Below are 16413 nucleotides of genomic sequence, written 5' to 3' on the forward strand. Positions count from 1 at the left end.
GAAAGAAGCAAGATGCCCTAGCGAGGTTAAAATGTGCGCTGAGGAAATGAAAACATCAGCTATACAGATAGGTGTGAAAGTGATTCTGAAGCTAATTACAGGAAAATGGGAGCTCCTGTCACAGACGGGGCTTTATGCTAAAGTCGAGTTTATGCAAACTGACAGCAAAAGGCTTAATCTATCTGTCTAGCCTTTTTTTACCTTGTTAATTGCCAAGCCACCACTGCAGTCATGTTTCTGAAGGCATGATTGGCAGCTCTCCTTCCATTTGTGATGGACAGACCCCAGAAGAAATGCAGAATTGCAGCCAAACGGCTTAAAAGAGGCACATTTGCTTGCTTGTTTTCTGAAACCGAGGGAGGTCTGTCCGCCAAGAGAGCTGCACACAGCTGCTGCTAGAGGCTCTGTGCTATGAGACTGGCCAGAGACTTGGAGCATGGCAAGAGGGACCCAGATAGTCTGCCCAGCAGAAAGACATTGAAAGAGGTGAATACATTTTTGTCATTGCAATCATAGCTTAGCTTAATTTAGAAGCAATTAAAAAAAAGATATATAAATCAATAAATGCATAACCCATTGTGACAGCTTAGCCACTCTTAATCAGTTGAGCCATCTAATTTGTCTTTTACTATCAATAGATCACTTATGGATGCAACAATTGAATATAGATTTTTTTTAAGTTGATAGAAAAGATTTGCATTGCTATGACAATAGATGAGGAAATATATCGTCAAATGTCAGAGACAAATGATGAAGGTGGGCCCCCATCCCCCTGCAGCGGTGAGAAAAATGATGAACTACGCATAATAAGTATCAGTTCTGGAAGTCGGGAAATAGCTGGCAGCTATTTTTTTGCATTTTAAAGATGGCTAGCATAATTCTGTTAGTGCAGGCCAATACAATTCGTACCTAGGTTTTAATTCTTCACAAAATAGCAATACATTATTTACAATTTATCTGTGTGTTACCTTGAGCAGCTCTGTTTGAGGAGTCCACACGTGTGTGCTTATAGGTAAAGCCATTTGCATTATGTAGTTTTTCTCATCTGAAAATCCCATGAAGCACACTGATTACACAAAGCAGCGGTTGTGGAACACAAAATCCACATGAGGGAGGTCACCAGGCAGCATGTGCCTTAATGACATGCAGGAAATATGTTTCTGCAGCACTTCTCAGTCCCTTTGGAATAACATTTAGAGCCTAGGTTTTCATGCTTTCCTGCCTGATCCTTAGGAAAATAGCATGCACATAATAAAACTGTATAGTTTGGTGTAAGAGGAATTATTGTATTCCAGTGACAACAGTGGCTCAGTAGAAGAGCCTTGCTGATGTTTTTTTCAAACACTTGTTTAATTTTTTTGTTTATGCTGAAGACATTATGAAAGAAACTGTTATTCTGTTGGAGATTCTATCAGAACAGATAGATGCAAGCTTGCCCCTCTTTCAACCCTAGCCATTGTGCCAGCTTCCCCAAACAAGCCTAATAACTTACTGGCTTAAAAGGGAACAACTTTAGTTTAACTGATCACCACGGCAAGTATTAAGATTGCTTTTATACATTGTAACATACATACTCACTTGACTCTTCACTTCTAAAGTTTATTTATCATAAATATCTTATGATGGACATCAAGAATCAGCCAAAAGAATAGCAACTGTACAGTTCTACAGGTGGAAGAGCTATTATGTGATATTATTAGCTTTGAAATATAGCATTGCATGTGAAGAAGAAGTTGGGAGTATGGTAAGAAGTCCCACATTTGGTTTGGTTTAACCAGCAGCAAACTTGGACAGCTAGTTTTGTTTTGTTACTTCTGTTATTTGTGTGCTTGTTGGAGACAATATATGTCAGAGTTACTGGCAGACTCCTCCAAATTGACATGTGAGGGATTCGTGGAACAAAATCCTGGTGAAAGTGCACCTGCAGAGCTCACTTTTCAGTCATTGGCGTATTATTAGTTCTGTGAGAAATGCACCACCACCATTGGATTTGGTGCCATCAATCTGGATCATATGGAAGTAATTCTTCATAAATTGATTGATCAATTAGATGGATGTATTTGAAGGTCATCTTGGTGTGTGAGTGGTGGGCTGGCACCCTGCCCGGGGCTTGTTTTCTGCCTTGCGCCCTGTGTTGGCTGGGATTTGCTCCAGCAGACCCCTGTGACCCTATAGTTAGGATATAGCGTGTTGGATAATGGATGGATGGATATTTTCCTGTTTACTCTTTTAGGCATCACTCGGTACAGTAAATGTGGAATCCAGGTATCACTATGCTCAGTATAATGATATTAAGAATTAAAAAGAAAAAGTTTTCTGCGCTATAATATATATGGAAAGGTGAACCATATTATACTTCAGACAGTCAGTTGAAGATGTCAGACAGGGAAAGAGATGGGGCAGATGCAAGGTGAAGAACAAGAGAACAGGTAACCATACTTGTTTCTGCTTTTTTTGTTTGTGCACTTATATAAAGAACAACAACATTTATTTATATGACACATTTTCATGCAAACAGTGCAACTGAAAATGCTTTACAAAACGTCAAAGAGAAAGATAAAAGAAAAAAAAACAAATAAGATCAGGCAATAATATTAATAAATAAGTAATGAAGGAAAAACAAATCTATATGATTTTAAAAAACAGATAAAAAATCAAGTAGAAGACTAGCATCCTACATCACGACACATGTCTCTAAAGGTGAGTCAGATGATGAGGTCAGATGGCTGGAAGGAAAAATAAAACAAAATCTGCAGGGATTCCAAGGCCAAAAGACCACCCAGCCCCCACTGGGCATTCTACCTAACATAAATGTTCTTAATTCATTCCTCTTTGTTTCCAGGCTTCATATGAGAGGGTTCAATGAAGTCGGTCTCGTGGACAGCTGGCGCACCCGCCTTCATTCCATCATCACAGAGGGCTTCATGATGCCTTGATCAGGTGCTGGTGGTGCAGATTTCCATCACAGAAGAAACCAGAAAAGACAACAGAGAGAAGCAGAAAATAGTAAAGATTGTAAATCCCTGAAGAATATGATCATTCTATGCCTATATAGTCTATTAAGAGTACAACTGAAATGTAACTACAAGAAAGCCAAATTAAAATAATGGGTTTTTGCAGTTTCTGTTAAATGTTCCACAGTATTAGTCTGGCAAATTTCCATTGGTAAAGCGTTCCAGATTTTAGGTACATAACAGCAAAATGCTGTCACACTACACTCCCTGTATCTGCGTGGGTTCCCTCCGGGTGCTCCAGTTTCCTCCCACAGTCCAAAGACATTCAGGTTAGGTGCGTGGGCAATCCTAAAATTGTCCCTAGTGTGTGTTTGGTGTGTGGGTGTGTGTGCCCTGTGGTGGGCTGGCATCCTGCCCGGGGTTTATTCCTGCCCTGCTCCAGCAGACCCCTGTGACCCTGTGTTAGGATATAGTGGGTTGAACAATGACTGACTGACCACTTATTTAAGCTTGGCTCATGGAATTAAGGAAGTAAAATGAAGAAGAATTAAGGAAGGAAGGAAGTAGTCATGTTCACTGATCATGGTGCTGGAGAGTGGGGATGTGTTGTATGTTGATTAGTACATGTAAGTAAGAATTTCATTTTATTTTGTACACATGACAATAAGGACAGAATAAGCCTACATCAGAGTCATTTAACAGGGTTTAATTCAGGCTGGCAAAGATTGGAAATTGCAGCTCCTATAGGATCTACAGTATAAAGTATCAGAAATGATTATGTTTAATGCCTCAAACGTTAGTACTATGAAACTGTATACTTTGGTCAGTTACCTACAGGTAGTGCAAAATATTAAAAAAAGATTTTAAAAAGTATGGATTAGTGTAAGCCGTACTAATTCAGGATGTTCTTAAGAAAAGCAATGATTTACTTCATAAGGTAGAAGTACATAATAAACAAGAACGGTTCAGGCAAATATAAATTATTTTTGATAAAATTTTAAATATTAAAAGGTGTGCTTCAATTTAAATATTTAAAGTCTAAATATTCTTAATTCTAATAGAAATGTGTTATTTTACACCATCTGATAGAGGTCTATAAAGGGCTAGATCCCTATCAGTGACATTGAAATAGTGTAAAACAATACCCCACATGCTTATGTTTGAAATCAATTTTTTTATCTTTCTAGGAGTGACTCTTAGAGGGCTGGGAACACCAGTAAAGAATCAAATTTCAAAAAATATTATATTCATGATCAGCAACCTCCATTGCCTATATTACTGATCCCCATTTTTTCAAAGTTTTGTGAAAAGGGGTAACTTTGATCTCGTGTTTCCCATTACAGGGTTAATCCGTGGGGTTGGATGATGTGGCCTGCACAACCTCAAGTCCTTCTGATCATTTTCACTGAAGACATCTCTTGGTTTACTGTTTATCATAATGGTGTCATTTCATACACACAGTATTGTCCAAAAATCACCTTAAAATGATGGGTTTTGGGTCTAGAGAGCCTAAAATAGGGAGGAACCACAAATTGCTTAACATCTTGCATAACTAGACATCAAGATGAGTTGAATGGTATATCAAATGCGGTGGATTTCTCATACTGGTGAGTCATTAGGTGATAAAAAAATGGAAGTGATTAACAAAGCATTCATAAGAAGTTTTGTTGGAAGTAGTATCTTGAATCTGTAGTATCTGTGCAGGACGGAGACAAATTCATCACTCTAATAGCACTTCTTTTAAAAACGGTGTGAAACTCATTAGTATTGTTAAGGAATGATAATAGGTTTAACCTATTGTTTTAGAATTGAGGTGCCACAGAGATTCAGCAGTTTGTATTTTCCTTAGAAATCTTTTTTGCAGAAATAAGCATTGCAAGATTATGACCAGAATGTTTTAGGCTTTAGCAGTGATATAATGAGGCCGCTGTTTGTTCTTGTTGATAGAGGGTATTTGTTTGTTTTGCTGCATCATATGTCAAGATACTTAAAAGTTTTATTCAAATGCACATCTGTCTGTTTATTTGCACATAAGATTAGGCCCTGGTTTCATTTCACTAGGCACATTTTTTTTTCCTTTTTTTTTAAGATTGAACCAATTTATTTAACAGACACAATTAGTGATGAGCAGAACACCACATACATTTTTGCTGACATTTAGTGTTGTTTTTTGCATGCTCTCTCACAATTGTAAAATGCAAGCCTCACTAAAAACATCTTTTGGAGGTTTATAAGAATTGTAAGGGTTCTTCATAGCTGAATATTACATTTAAGGTGGATGCTTAGCAGGAACCTAGCCTCCCCACATCAGGAGCAGGGCATGGGCCAACACTGAATATATATTTATATATATATATAGCAGATTACAGGCTTGAAATATCTGCTGGACCAGGGGTTGGCGCTGACACTTAATGCTTTCTCTCCTTCATCCTTTGTAGATCATCAAAAGGAAGTCCCACCTGAAGACCTCACATCTGGTCCTGGCTCTCCTGACATCACTTCTGGTACCCACCATATATAACCTTCATCTTTGCTGGCCTGATTCAGTTTTGTATTGAGCTCCATCTGGAAAGACTTCATCTAATTTTTTCTACACTTACAGAATAAAAGGTTTTGCCTTGTCCTCACAACCACTCATGCAGGCCCGCCGCCAGAAATATTTGGGCCCCAGACAACTGGGTACGTGTGGCCCCTCTGCCTTCCCCCAGGTCCCCCCACATGCCAAAACCTTCAAATATGTATACAAAATGATTGAAATGTAGTTTATTCGACAGCAACAATGCTGCATTTGTGAATACCATACTTGATGAGTTAAGCCTTCTTGCACATCAAAGTTTGACTGCGAGAAGGAAAGCCAGTGCTAACAGAAGCTTGTAGCGGAATTGAAACAATACATTAATGAGACAGGCCAATGTATTACCTAACGTGTAACGGTACAATTATACCAATGCAATGAATAAGAGTAACATCTGAACATTTTAATATATACTAACAGTTAGGGTTATCTACATGGTGTACAATCAGTATGGTAACTTGCTGTATCAAACTTCAAAGTTTTCAAAAAATTCGGGTGATCCAGAATCTTTAGTGAGACACACAAAACCAACGCACACTCGTCACTGCTTTAAAAGCAACAATAAACACCCAAGCGAATGAATTATCAAACTACGGAGACGGACTTCTGCTACACCATACACGTCAACATCCATGATAGTGCACAATAATATCGCTGTTGTCTGAGACAGAACAGCGCCTATGTGTGAAATGGAAGTATTCAATTCAAGCAGCGAAGTCAATCCATTATCCACATATCCTGTACAACAAACATACTACTCAATGTTAAGCTCAAGGACGTCGGCGTCGGCTCTCCTTTGTCTTTGAGAAGCGTGCCGATGCCGGCCCCCTTTGACAAGCGTGCTTCACACGACACGAGCATGATATCTACTTGCATGGAGCGTGCGGCTATTAAAACATTAACTTGTATTGTTGTAAGCTAAATGATTTAACTTTTCTATTACATGTAACTTGAATAATTGTCCGAATATATATCTACGCGCACAACATCAGCATAAAAAAAATCAAGCCTGAAGGGGCCCCCTTCCGTTAGGGCCCCGGACCAGAATCCCGTTTGTCCCCCCCTGGCGGCAGGCCTGACTCATGAACCACTTTCTTCACGTCATCATCTGTCTTGAATCAACGACCTCCCAGATGTTTTTTTAGCGGTCCAAAAAGGTGCAGCAAAAGGACTCCTTGAGACAGCAGTCCCTGCCACTTGCATCAAATATCAGGCTTCACATTGGTCTCCAACAAGTCACAGTAACTTGCACTAGTGACTGTAGTACCCCTCGTCATGTAGTGTTCGATAGTAACTCAGGTACACGAGTGGTTGCAAGGACAAGGCCATTTATTCTTCCAGGCATGTGGCACAAGTGCATTGGAGGGGTGGCGACTAAATTGAGAAATGACATTATCAGTTTTGTTAAGGTTCATTCCATTTTCTAATAAATCCCATTTTCTAACTTTAGCTTGACTCCCCCTCATACAATACTACTCAAAACAATTATGGGAACACTTAATCATTACAGTCTAGCACCAAATCATTAAGCTTTGGGGATTTCAATCTGTCTAGTTAGAAAGCATAAGCGATTGTGAATCAACTTCACCTGCTTTGGTGCAAATGAAAGTGACAACAGGTACACTGAAGAGGCAACAGCAAGGCAACCCCAAAAAGGGAATGGCCTTGCAGGTACTGGCCACAGACAATTGGTCTCTTCTTATCCTTCCTGAATGATTCTCCTCTAGTTTTTAATTTTGCTAGTGTCCTCTGGTACCTGCAGCAGACTCAGGTTGCACAGGTAGTCCACCTCCTCCAGGATGGCACACCCATATATGCTGTCACAAGAAGGTGTCAAGAGCATGGGGGGCATGAAAATGACATTCAGGGTAGAGGTAGTGCTTTGCATCTCCCATGCAGTGTTAGTCTACATTCCAGGATCTGAAGCAGTCACTTGGACAAAGATACAATAAGCATTAAAATGCTTGGAATGTGATGAAAGCTAGCAGACCATCTGCCCTTATAGTCTCACTTTTAGATGACTATCATTAGACTCTAGCTGGTTTCACACCAGATATTTTTTATGAAGTACAACTAAAGCTGCGGAGTCGGAATTGGAGTTGTGTAGTCAGCTATTGTTTTTAGAAAATTTGGAGTCAGAGTTGCAATATTTAAATCTGATTCTGACTCAGGCGCTTGAGTCCTTTAATAATCAAGACTGAAACTCTACTTGTGACATCAATCAGCCTTTTAGAGGCAGACACACTAATAAAAACACCGCATTATGCCAACTGCAAATATAATTTAATTTGAACTAATTCCCTTACAAGAATGTTGACACCAAGCCTGGTAAAAGTGACTGTAAACAGTTGTGCAGAAGATGCCATGTGATTTGAGCACAAGAAACAAATGAAAATAAAGTTGTGGGATAACCTTGGGTGCCAGTGCAGCTACAGCATGGACATTTATTGTATTGCAGAACTATTTGTGAATCCAGTTCATCTGACTGCTCCTGTTCACTGCACTTTTATCTGATAAATTTGGTTTGAACCCCCTAGAATAAAGAAAGAATAAAAGTAATTTAAAGTTTCACATCATATTTCACTGCAGCATCAATGACATGTTGAGCAAGCTACTCAAACCATTTACTAGCTACACAATCATAGGGCACCTCTTCACACACACGTTCACACAAGTTCAACACAATTCACATTTTTTTTTTTTTTGTTAAATGCTAGCAGAGAGCATGTCTTGCTTCTTTATGACATACATTTTGATTGGCCAGAAGATTATTAACCACACCTCCGTTCAGCTGTATCTAAACCAGTGCTCTAAATGTCTGACTCCTGTCTTTTTACTGTGCTATACATTTGATTCCCCTTTGCACATCAGCCTGCTCCATTTTTTTTTATTTGCTATGAAAATATGTCAAACAGAATAGACAATAAATAATGACATTGTAATTTGATTTTAATACAAAACAAGATAATTTTTGTTTTTTGTTCATATTTAAAGTAATGACATTTTTTACTGGAGTTATTTTGCCCAACATAAGCAACTTGACATTTTGCATATCTTATTGCCAGTCATTCGAATCTTCCACCACATGAGAGTGAAAAGGTCCTGCACCTGCAGCTTTTACACTGAGTGCCAATGAATGCACATCTTCATTCACTAGCACTGATGTATACTGTATGAGATGAGAGTGAGCGTCATAATTTACAATAGTATCAATGAATAATTTCCAATTAATCATTTCAAAATAGGAACGTCTCCTATAAAAGCTATCGTTACAAACTTAGCATATGCTAAATGTGTCTAACTTTGAAAAATTTTGGAATTCGGAATTGAAGTTGGTAGCTCTTTTCAATCACTTCATAATTCTGATAATAACATAACATAACATTCTCATGGTGACTTAATTCAAATTAGGGCCAGAGGTGACTGGAGCCTGTCCCAGCAGCACTTGGCATAAGACAAGAACTAGTCCTTAAAAGGATACCAGTATACTGTAAGGCCAACTCATGCACACATAGGGCTAATTTACTTCACATATCTAGAGGTATTTTATAAATAAGCTGTTAACAGATGACCAGTGTTCAGCCTTGTGTGTTGTTTCTAGTGTCACTTTTCACCCTTTATAGTCATTTCCTGCTCTTCTTTTTCTTCTCCGCTATTTTTCTGATTTTTTTTACTTGCATACTTTATTTTGATTTAGTCCTTGTTGATATTTATTCTTGTTCTGTCCATCATGACTGAGAAGAATAGTGAAAGAAAATCTCCACTTGCTTTGTTTGCCTTCTATTTAACCATAAGTCAATTCAGACTCTTATCCCAGTCTGTGAGCATGCCATCCACCTTAATAAAAGGATAAATGTCTGTGAATCTGTGTGTCTGTCCATTTGCTTTGTCTCTGTCATTCTTACACATGGACCATCACAATCTCACTGCTTTTACAAATCCCATACCAAATGGCATATAAAATTTTCATTTTTCATTCAAACAGATGGTGTGTCCCAAACATTAACACTGCTTCTAAAAACCCAATACCAAATGGCACTATAACAGAGACATATGCAATGCATTTGTCATTCCAACAATTGGCACATCCCAAACATTAACACTGCTTTCATGAATCCCATACGAAATGGCACATAACAGAGATAATTTCAACAGATTGTGTATTCCAGACATTAACATTGATTTTAGGAATCCCATACCAAATGGCATAAAGTAGAGACAAATGCATTGTAGCTGTCATTTCAACAGACGGTGCATCACAAGCATTTGTCGTAATGTATTTTATTACTACATACATCCATCCATTATCCAATCCGCTATATCCTAACTACAGGGCATGCTCACACACACAAAAGCACACACACGGGACAATTTAGAATCACCAATGCATGTCTTTGGACTGTGGGAGGAAACCGGAGCGCCCGGAGGAAACCCACGCAGACATGGGGAGAACATGCAAACTCCACGCAGGGAGGACCCGGAAAGGGAACCCATGTCTCCTAACTGTGAGGCAGCAGCGCTACCCGCTGCGCCACCGTGCCATCCTTACTACATACATTTCAAAATAAATTCCAATAAATGGTGCATTGCAAACGTTAATGTTTAGGTCTAAACCTTGTTTAGATGAGTAGCATAGCTAGTATGCTTCTAATATTTTGGTATTTATTTTCTATTTTTTCTGATTGTTTTTGGAAGGATACATTGAAAGTGGGTTTATTGAAATAATTTATGAAGATTATTTGAATATTCTTCCTGATATCCATAAATTCCCATTTGTCTTGTCTTAAATTTAGTGACCTCCATATTTATCTGACTTAGTTTGTTAACTTTCATTATCTTTTGTGTGGTACTAGTAGTGCTTCTACAAAAAAGAGCTTTCGTTGCTATATTTAAAGATAAAGATTTGAAAAATGGCCATAAAATATTAGTTACCCTATAAAATGGTTATGAATAAAGATCAGAGGCCAAGAACACCTCCACATTTCCAGACATACGTCTTTTTGCTGAATGTAACTAAACAATAGCAATCCCAACATTCAGAATTGTACTCTTAACATATATTTCTGTGAGGGAAGTTCAAAGAAAATTTTAAGCCAACTTTAGTCCTTTGCTAAGCAATCGTTATTCCACCAAACATGTACAATCCAGGAACAGATGTAGAGGGGAAATATGCCTGTCGAGGGTCTGCTCAGAGCTAAGAGCCGCATTTTGTCACCAACTGCTCTCTGTACGCTTGTGTAAATCAAGCAGATGCATTTCAAACAGTTCCAATTGGACCCTTTTCAGTCCAGACTCTTCCAGTGCCTTGTCACTCAAATCTCAACAAAAGCAAGCGCAATCCAGTAGAAATGGGATCGTAATTGAAACCCTAAGCACTACATGTATTATGGAATTAATACAAAACTCATTGCTTACTAAAACAGTTTAGCACAAGTCACAAGATTGGAAGAGATCCTTACAACCAGAACTTCAGTAAATACTGAACTACAAAAAAAAATGGATTTTCATGGCTCTTAGATTTTACAGTGCCGAGCGATGTGTCTTCCAACTTGACAGGAGGTCCACTGTGTTGCTTGGATTTTTTCCAGGGTCCCCTAGATAAAAGCAGCCTGCTCATTTAAATATCAAAGACAAGGACTGAACTGGTCTTATTGGTCTCTGAGGAATAGAAGAAAATACACGACAGTGTCAACAGAAGCTCTTTGGGGAACAAAAGGAGAATCTTTGCTCCACTTCTCCTTTTCCTTCTTTTTTATCTTGCCAGACACTTATTATCATTTTCTATTACTATATGATTTTTTTTAACCAAAGCTTACAGTTGTTTTCTAAATTTAATCTGTTTAAAATACAGTGTGCTGCAAACATTTTATTTGGCTGGTCTCTCTTTAATGCCTTGTTCTCCAAGAAAGAAAACATGATGGAGAAGAAGACGCGTGAAAAATAAAAAAGAAACAACTGATCCATAAATATTGTGCAAGCTCAGCAAATTCAGGGAGGAAAGTTATAATCCAAAAATGTTTCTTTGACTATGCACACTAAAGTAAACCTGGCAGTTTCATCAATTCATTTTCCCTGGAATGTTCTTTTTGATATGCTTATAGATGTCAAAGGTTTTTGAAAATATCTGAATTTTACCAGCATGCAAAACTAAGGAATACATCATTTAATGAACACAGATACCAGACACATATATTGTACATTATTATATTTAGAGTATGTGTATGTGTATATAGCACTATTAGTATAAAAGTGGCAGACCACATAAGAACACAAAAAAAGGATTTTACTCTAACTTTAATAACAGAAAGCCAACAGAAGGAGAAATGCACAAAACACAACTGATTATGTGCCAGGTACCTTAACTATCTTGTGAGACTAGCGTTCCTGTTCCCCTAAACATTTATATTTACCATCTCCCTGCAAACTGACAGCACGGGTGCCTTCACAGTCTCCATATTGTACATTAGTTTCCCTGGCATCTCTGAGTCCAAAAAAGATTGTCTGCCTTTGCCATTCCAGAGCTGGTGCCACATGGTATGTTCCTGAGGCTTGGCTAATGCCAAGTTACTGATAATAAGAATATAATTCAGTTTCATTTTATTTTATTCTTCTATAGCACTCTTCTATTTCTACACAGTAAAATAAAGCAATTTTAAATGGAATAACATAAATGAATCCCAACTATATACTGTGCATGTACAGTACATCCATTCATGTTATTATTGAGATATGACCAGTTGAAAATGGAGGAAATGAAAACAACTCTGGAGAAACAAAGCCTCTTTAATGGCATTTTACCAGGCTGTGTGGTTCCCCGTGCAACCATTGCTTGACAGAGAGCCATTTAAATAATAATAATAATAACACATTTTATTTATATAGCACCTTAAAACCTGGGAATGGTTCTTTGCATGTGAAAATGGTTCTTTTGAGTTTGAAACGTTTCCTAATATGTGGAAATCACAGAAATCTTTAATGGATAATAACAGATGAAGACAAAACTAAAAGAAGTGGGATTTCAGGGTGATGTTTTTAGATGAGTGCAGAATTGGCTCAGACACAGGAAGCAGAGGGTGATGGTGCGAGGAACCTCATCAGAACTGGTTGATGTTAAGAGAGGTGTTCCACAGGAGTCAGAGCTAGGGGGCACTGCTATTTTAATGTACTGTATATAAATTATTTAGATAAGAATATAAGTAACAAGCTGGTTAAGTTTGCTGAAGATATCAAAATAGGTGGATTGGAAGATATGTGAGAATCTGTTGAATCTTTACAGAGGGACTTGGACAGCATACAGGTTTGGGCAGATTTGTGGCTGATGAAGTTTAATGTCAGTAAATATAAAGTATTATATGTAGGAAGTAAAAATGTTAGGTTTGAGCACCCAATGGGAGGTCTTAAAATCAAAAGTAAAGTACTCCTTATGAGAAGGATTTAGGAGCCGACACTATCAACTTCCTGACAGTGTTCAGAAGCCATTAAGAAGGCTAACAGTATATTAGGTTATATAACACAATGTGTAGAGGACAAGTCCAAGGAGGTTCTGCTCAACCTTTATAACGCACTGGTGAGGCCTCGTCTGGAGTACTGTGTGCAGTTTTGCTCTCCAGGCTACAAAAAAGACATAGCAGCACTAGAAAAGGTCCAGAGATGAGTCAGTAGGCTGATTCCAAGGCTACAGCGGATGAATTATGAGGAAAGATTAAAAGAGCTGAGCCTTTTCAGATTAAGAAAAAGAAGACTAAGAGGTGACATGATTGAAGTGTTTAAAATTATGAAGGGAATTAGTACAGTGGATTGAGACTGTTATTTTAAAATGAGTTCATCAAGAACATGGGGACACAGTTGGAAACTTGTTAAGGGTAAATTTCGCACAAACCATAAACACTTGGAATAAGCTACCAAGTAGTGTGGTAGATAGTAAGACTTTAGGGACTTTCAAAACTCGACTTGATGTTTTTTTGGATGAATTAAGTGGATAGGACTGGCGACCTTTATTGGGCTGAATGGGCCGTTCTCGTCTAGACTGTTCTCATGTTCTAACTAAACTCATCCTGCATTTTGTTTGCAATAAGATGCCTTTGAAAAGCAGGAACTGTTTTCACAAGTTGGTTATCATCTATTTCTAGCTCTTTATATTACCTCTTATGGATCTAAACATATACAGATTCTTTCCAGAACCGTTATGTGGATGATTCCCCCTATGGCACTGATGTGAAGAATCACTTTGGCATCTTTATTTTTAAAGAGTGTACCTCCCTCAACAGTACTCCTTTCATCCTCTCAGACCCATTGTGCCTCCACAGCCAGTCCTCACCTAGTACCGCCTCACCACATACAGTAAGGCGGCCAACACCACTAACTGGACCCCTGAGAGTCATAGAGCGATTTTGGACAAGAGAATTGTTTTTAAGCATGCAACTCAATGTTCTTGGTTCTTGTAAAACAGGGGTGCTCAATTCTAGTAATGGAGGTCCACAGTGGCTGCAGGTTTTCATTCCTACCAGTCTTTTAATTAGACGCTAGGCCTAGCAGATAATGAAACTTTGTATTTAATTATGTGGCTTGTTAATGACATTTTTCATTATTCTAAGACAGATCTTTATAACATTGTAGATTTTTCACTTTCTGAGAACATTATCCATATAGTTTGTGGCCCTTCTCTATCATTTAGTTCAAAACAATTTATTTAACACAGGTACTTCATGATGCGTGTCCACAGGTTTAAATGGAAGCAAGTTGGAGGTTCCTTTGTCATTTACACCTCATTATTAACTGACTGCTGGTTAAGAAAAGAGGGAACAATTAAAACCTCAATGCAGCTGTTTAAGTGGGTTAAGGGTTCTGAATGGTAATAAGCGAGTTAACTAAAACTATGCCCAAAATAACATATTTCTTTCATGAGAAATAAATGGACCTCCAGGAATGGAGCCGAGTACCCTTACTCTAAAGAATACCCTTCAAGGGCACAACACTGTCAGGTTACTGGCTTGAAGAGGAACATTGCTGTTTCAGTTTATCTGTGGACTTCAGGAAGGTTCTTTTTGGGACAATATTTGGAGTCTGGACAGAAAAGGGCACAAACAGAGCACACCAAACCATCGCCTTTGCAGTAAGCATACTGGACATATACATGATCCAAACAGGTAGTCTTTCTCAAGAACGCAAAGTGTTAAGACTGCTTAATCCAGATGGGAGTCTGAGTAGAAGTCAGGTGACAGCTACCATGTCGAGGAGTGAGGAAGACAGAAGAAGTCTGAGTTGGAAGTGAGAGTGAAGAAAGCAGATTAATGTTTGGGATGCAGAAAGTTTTGAAATGGACTGGAGAAACCATTCAAACTACCAGTGAGAAATCTTTGCCCAGTGGAGCACCTTGGGGTTTGTATGCTGCTGTAATACATATGTTTGCATTGCTCATTCTTTTTGTTACTTCCTGTTATGCATGTGTGGATGCTTTGCTCACAATAAGTATACAGAACTATATTTCTGTTTATAGTGTGTATAGATCCAGTATGTACATTGTTTTCACGCCATGCCACTGGGTACACTTTTGCCAGGTTTTTAGGCATGCTCCCTGCACAGTGTGTGCCTTTTGCCATGTTTTGGCTGTTACCTCTACTCGAGTGTTACTTTTGGTCAAGTCCCTAATGTGCTATTTCCCTCTGTTTGCAGCTGCATGATGACTGCAATTGCTAATTTAGCTTATTTAAGCAATGTTCTGAGTTCCTTTTCAAGCTCGTTCATTAAGCCATTTGAATGCTTTTTATTTCGTTCTCCTTTTTTTTTCTTCACTCTTTTGCATTTGTGCAATTTTGACGTCATCTGATTGCTAATGCAACATTAAAGACTTGCCATTTTGGCAGTGAATAAATAATAGAACGCCTGCTTCTGTTTGTAGTTGACTATTGCACTCACCTGTTCTCTCTTCCAGCTAGTGTATTCTACAGATATGACTGCTGACTGGTTTTGAATGTAATTCTTCATTCTGTGACCTTCATCTATAAGTCAATGAATCCAACCACAAATGTCTTTATCAGTTGTTTTTGCCTTGTCTTGGATGTGCTAAAGCCCACACATTCCCACCAACAGCCTTGGTTTAAGATGGAGCTTAAAACTGAATGTCAAGAAGGTGACACAAACCATGGGCTAAAACTTCTGTTCACTTTTCTAAATTCACTTTCTTAAGCTGACCTTGAAATGGTGTAGTCATCTATTATTGAACTGATTATGCATTGATGGCCACATATTCATTCTATTTAAGATCACTGTCCATCCTATTCTGACTCAAACAAAACTTTTTGCATTGAAGTTAACCATTGTTACACACGTGCGCTTTGGAGTCAACCAAAGGAACCAGGAAACGCCAATTCAACACCAAAACAGGGGGCGGTGGGGTGCACTAAACCTCTTTCTTTTCTCTCTGTAGACCAAACACGAGAAATCCTTCCTGTCCCGGCCCCGAGGTCGTCACTTCCTGGGAACCAGCTATAAAAACCCCTCATCCTCCATACTTAAACAGTTCTGTTATGGACTCTAACCAGTACCCATTGTACTCTACATTAAAGCTTTTTGCAGCCAGGGAAACTATACGGGTGGCTGCCCCAAACCTTCATTTTGTGTCCGGCTGTTTCTTTCACGACATACTAAAAGCAGGTCATCTTCTATAGTAGCGTTTACATCATGTGTGTGACCCTGAGTAAGACACCTAACCTGTTCCTGTCTTTATGAACTGTTGTACTATATTGTGATCATGTAGACACCTTGACTAAGATCCCAGCTGAATATATTACTATTATGAAACAGCAACAACAATAATAATAATTCCTCTCTCTTTTTCTCTCTATCTTTCTCACTCTACCAGTTTAACTGTGATTTTCTGGGTTG

At 38.5% G+C, this 16413-nt stretch overlaps 1 long non-coding RNA gene across 1 annotated transcript; it reads left to right on the top strand.

Moving 5' to 3' along the window:
- Positions 1-2927: 2927 nt before the first annotated feature.
- Positions 2928-16029, top strand: LOC120536235. Its single transcript, XR_005635077.1, has 3 exons — positions 2928-3015; positions 5393-5458; positions 15956-16029. It is a non-coding gene; the product is annotated as an uncharacterized LOC120536235 (long non-coding RNA).
- Positions 16030-16413: the final 384 nt, after the last annotated feature.

This window comes from Polypterus senegalus, chromosome 10, assembly GCF_016835505.1.
Source record: "Polypterus senegalus isolate Bchr_013 chromosome 10, ASM1683550v1, whole genome shotgun sequence".
In the NCBI taxonomy this organism is placed as follows: Eukaryota; Metazoa; Chordata; class Cladistia; order Polypteriformes; family Polypteridae; genus Polypterus; species Polypterus senegalus.